We start from the raw sequence: 5475 nt of genomic DNA on the forward strand, positions 1-5475 counted from the left end.
ACCAACCGTACAGACATAAACAAAGAATTCAAACAAAGGTATTTAATTAAGAAACTTACATTTCGAAAGTAAAGCATGGGTATGCCTCAAAGATTTTTGTGGGTCGGTCTTCTTCCTTTGTAACATCTCCCACAATGAAAGCCCGTCTGGCCTCAAACCCAAGGTCCAAAAGTTGAGCAACATCTCTTTGGTTGGGTTTTGCATTGGGGTTCTTGTACATGTTGCTCAAAGTTTTGTAGTGCCTCGCCTGCATCTTCCGACTGTCCTGGCCTGCTAAAATTGATAAAGCAGGGCATGGGGAGAGTCAGGGAAAGACATTTTATAGTAAACACTTTGACACTTCCATCAGAGACAAGAAATCATAGTTCATTTGTATGTTTAAATTACAAGACATTATTTTAGGAAGTAATTGTAGCAGTCAATATGGGCACAATAATGAAACATCACTACTCCCCCCACTAGACTTGAAAAAAATCTATAGAAAATGTAAGGTACACATATCAGAAGTACTATTTCTGCTAACCTCAAATCTGAAAGGCAATAAAGCTTGAGTACAGCAGTGATTTCTTAATGAAATTTTTAGAAATTCCTACAGTTTTTTAAAGTTACTTCATCTATTTCATCAGCAATTTTTTAATAAAAATGCATTATGATACATAACTTGGCTTAAATGCATGTTTGAGATGCTTCACTGTAAAAGAATGGGTCAAATCAAATGAAGTTAGGCCAATATAATAATTTGTGTAACACTGCTCACATCAGATGGATGGATAAAAATCTTTCGAATAATTCGAACAACATAAAAATGCAAAAAGTTAAAGAATCACTACACAAATGCAAAAAAAGAGAGAATTACTCACACACTGAGGTCCACTTGCTGAATAAATAATTCAATAAACACGAACGTTTCTGTCACAGACCTTCATCGCATTTCTCATGTTGTGTTTGTAAATTAGATTCTTTATTGAGCAAGTGGACAACAGTGTGCGAGTAATTCTCTCTTTTTTTGCATTTGTGTAGTTGCATTTTCTTAACCTAAACACAACAAGTCTTTTTGGGTGTGCAAGAGATGTTGTGATTTAAGTAATTTGATCTAAAAATCAAGATCTAGCAGGCTGAGAGGTGGCAAAAGGTGAAGGCAGGCTTACCAACAACATTTTCTGCAGGTGCAGCTGGTGGTGCTGTCACAGTCCTGGGCAAGGAGCCTGCAGCTGAGTTGGATAGTAGTGGTGAAGCCATGTTGCTGTTGTTTGACTTCCTTAGCAAACTGGAGGGTAGCTGTGGTAGGGATGCTTTTTCTGGGGAAAATAATTGAAAATTTTCTAAACTTAAGTAAAGAAACAAACAGGAAAGCACAGGCAAATATACAGACAATACTGTGTCTGCCTTGAAATACAATCTGACTCATGAAATGGAGGCATGTACCCTCATTAAAGGTTTTCATGTACAGAAACCAGAACTATGACAGCACACTTTTTTCCCCACTTTAAGCACACACTTGCACTGGAGTTGTCCTCGCTGATGTCATCATTGCTCTCAAGAAGAATGGTATTAGCACTTGAGCCGCTTGTGTCGCCACTTATGTCACCATCTGACCCATCGTCTGTGTTGTCTAAGCTGATCTGAGTCTTCTTGGCCCTTGTTGTGGTATGGAACCCTGCCTCTTCCTTGGGGACCTCATATTTTGGAGTCGTTTGTACATTTTGGTGTAGATAGTCAGCTGTGGTAAAAGAATGTTTGATAAGTTGTGTGTCTTGTTGCTGTCCCACTCAAACTTCAAAGTTTTTTTAAAGAAAAAAACAAAAAAACAAACACTACTTACACAAGGCATAAATGTGTCTCCATCACGTAACATAGGGTAATAGTCGACAATCTTCTGTACTATTGCTCTCATTTCGACTTTGGAGGGGTATTTTACTTGGTTCCCCATGAGACTAGCACGCAGGATGGCAACCATGCTGGTGACTGTGTTCCTTATGAGTCTGCAACAGAGCTCTTTAGACATCTTACAGTCTTCTCCCTTTCCATTGCGGAGCAATGTGAAGTACTGACTGCGCACCATTTCCAACTCTGTATCTGTGTACACCACGTACTCTGGTGGGTCTGGCATTTTCATTGTTTTGTCAGCAGTTTGGGATATGGGAGTGGAAGCTTGAGGCTGGCATGGTGGCATGGCTCTAGCTGAGGGTATAACCCCACTTCCACTACAAGCGTTGGCATCTTGGTCAGTAGTACTTTCACACTATTGCAATTGTTGGGGATAAAAAAGTAAAATACAATTAAGGGCATTGATCATGCGAGACAATTTGGACAATAATAATCACATTAGTTGTTCAATGTGTATTTACCTTTCGACAGACAAAATCCCAAAGCTTCTTTCTCCTGAGAAAATTTTCAGGGCCAGGAAAAAGATCCTTCAGGTCATCCCGGCTAAGGCTAATCAAAGCCTCCTCATCAACACTGGCGGCTGTAAATTGATAAAACATATCTGATTTTAAATGAGACACTTTCCAGCTTCCTCTAGATGTGGCTGCATGTTAGAAGCACATAGACATTTGTTTGCCGGGTTGTCTGTGCAATGAAGCACTGCTTTTGCTCGAATGCTTAGTGTCACATTTACTAATTGCCAACCTATCAAAAATAATTGAAGGCCTGTCATTTCGACACATGTTGCAAATAAAGATGAGGCAAGTTTATAGACAGAAAAAATAAACATGTCTTAAACTTATATTAAACTTGTATTTTGTTTATCTCACAATATAGAATAGAATAAACTTTATTAATCCCCAAAGGGAAATTCAGCATTATGGGGATTCTATGTTATTTTTTTCCTTTTAACTTTTTTCTTGGGCTGTCAAACGACTAATGTATTTAATCCCCATTAATCTCATGATTTTCCATAGTTAACTTGCATTTTTTTTAAAAAAATCTGTTTTAAATGTACCTTAAATGGATATTTTCAAGTTTTTGATATTCTTATCTACATGGGAGCGGACAAATATGCCTTCTTTGGGTGGGTGTTTGTTTATTGTAATTGCAACAATCCCAAACAAGGACAAATACTGTCCAGAAATATCCAAAAATATGGTAAAAACTTAACATGGCAAACCCAAGTGGTGGCCGACTAGCTGCTGCTATATCCCGTCCCCTCTCTCTGTCTCTGTGTGTGCCTGGTCTCCCCCCCCACCCCCCCAAATGCTAACGCTGCTTAGCTAATCAGCTAATTTATGTAAAACATATCTTCTAACGTCTAACCTTCTAACATACCTTCTAACGTCGACCGTATGGTGTCATCAAACTCCTCCATGCTGGGTTAACGGCTTTAACACGCAGCGCCTGACAAAAATCCACAGTTAATGTTAGCAAAATATGTCAATGGCTAATGATAACGTTAGCTAGCTTGCTGACCTGCAGCCGTCATGGCCGACAATTAAAAAGCGGTTACTTGTCTTAGTAACACCGTCGTCCTAGAGTGTTGTTTTTACACATATAATTTACCAATTTAGAAAATGTTACCTACCTTCAATGGCTGTTAGTGTACTTCGCATTAAAAACGTCTCTCTGGTCTCTCTCAGAGCGGGGAAATCGCTTCAACTCAAATGATTGACGTCATTAAGGTGTAGACCAACATAGCGTAGCCTCTGCTAGCCGTCCCCCAGCAACCCCTATGCAGCCGGGAGGCTGGATTGACTGTCCGAGTGAAGCATAGTAAGCTGAAGCCCATGGTACACCTCCCACCGCCCCTTTTAAATAGGTACTCCCCGCTCAGCGCACATACTGGCTGAGGACGTTTCCAATTTGTTCACATCAATGACCAGTCGTCCGCGCATACTAAGGTCTGCTTCGGAGTGCCACAGGGTTCTGTGCTTGGACCAATCCTTTTTACTTTATATATGCTTCCTCTAGGCAACATAATTAGAAAACACTATACATTTTCATTGTTGTGCTGACAACACACAAATGTATCTATCTATGAAACCAGATGAAACTGATCAGCTATCTAGACTTCAGACATGTCTTAAGGACGCAACAGCCTGGATGAGCCGTAATTTCTTGATGTTTAATTCAGACAAAACTGAAGTTATTGGTCTTGGCCCCAAACACCTCAGAAACTCCTTTTCTAACAATGTAATTACTCTAGATGGCATTACCTTGGCCTCTAGCACATCAGTAAGGAACCTCAGAGTTTTATTTGATCAAGATTTATCTTTTGCCTCCCAAAACAAACTTCAAGGACTACTTTCTTTCACTTGCGCAACATCGCAAAAATTAGACATATCCTATCCCAGACAGATCCTGAAAAATTATTACATGCATTTGTCACCTCTAGGCTGGATTACTGTAATTCCCTATTATTATTCTGTTGCCCCAACAAATCACTTAGGTCGCTCCAACTGGTGCAGAACGCTGCTGCATGTGTTCTAACGGGAACCAAGAAAAGGGACCATATTTCTCCTGTTTTAGCTTTGTTGCACTGGCTCCCTGTAAAATCCAGGTTTGAATTTAAAATCCTCCTCCTTACTTACAAAGCTCTAAATGGTCAAGCTCCATCCTATCTGTTGTTGCTCATAGTTCCTTACCAACCCTCAAGATCACTGCGCTCTGAAAATGCAGGATTACTTGTGGTTCCCAAAGTTTCCAAATTCAGGATAGGAACCAGAGCCTTCAGTTACCACGCTCCTCTCTTATGGAACCATCTTCCAGTTTCAGTTAGGGAGGCAGACACCATTTCCACTTTTAAGGGTAGACTTAAGACCTTCCTCTTTGATAAAGTTTATAATTAGGGCTGGCTCAAGTTGCCTGGACCTGCCCATAGTTCCCCCTGCCGGGGGACTTTCTATAGGGGTCAGAGAGCAGTGGGGACTAACACTGCTCTCTGACCTTTATATTTAAGCCATAATATCTGATTAGTGACGTGTCGTACACTGTAAGGCCCTCTGAGGCAACCATGTTTTGTGATAATAGGCGCTATGAATAAAATCGACTTGACACATTTTCATTTCAGAGGCCAACATGAATGATATCTAGTCCATGTTTGGATTCATGCCGTGAGCTGATACCCAGTACTGAAGTGCTTTGTTGAAAAAATGAGCCAAGCCTAGGGCTCAGAGTCTATCAGCATGATGAGTTAGAGGTAGGGCTGCCACTTTAACTTATTGATTGCCATTGACGTATATATACGTCATTCAAAAGCCAACGCTTGACTGCCATTGACGTGTATATATACGTCAAAGTGTGTTTTGGGCGGCTGGCACAAGGGGGCACTCTCACGCTCCCTGTGTGTAATTTTGGGGCTGCTGGGATTCGTAGTTGTAGTAAAAAAGACGGTAGATCAAAGTATGAAGTGGAGTAGCCCGGGATTAGAGAGCACAGTGATCTGTACGGAGGTGATTCGAAACTACAGTAACAAAGCTACATCAATTCAATATTGGCATAAAATGCCCCCCAAAAACTGAGGGTCAAGTGGCCAGTTTT

At 40.6% G+C, this 5475-nt stretch overlaps 1 pseudogene; it reads left to right on the forward strand.

Annotated features, from left to right (window-relative positions):
* Positions 1–3890: 3890 nt before the first annotated feature.
* LOC121947894 lies at positions 3891–4784 on the forward strand (annotated as a pseudogene).
* Positions 4785–5475: the final 691 nt, after the last annotated feature.

The sequence above is a fragment of the Plectropomus leopardus genome, chromosome 9 (genome assembly GCF_008729295.1).
Source record: "Plectropomus leopardus isolate mb chromosome 9, YSFRI_Pleo_2.0, whole genome shotgun sequence".
NCBI classification, from domain to species: Eukaryota; Metazoa; Chordata; class Actinopteri; order Perciformes; family Serranidae; genus Plectropomus; species Plectropomus leopardus.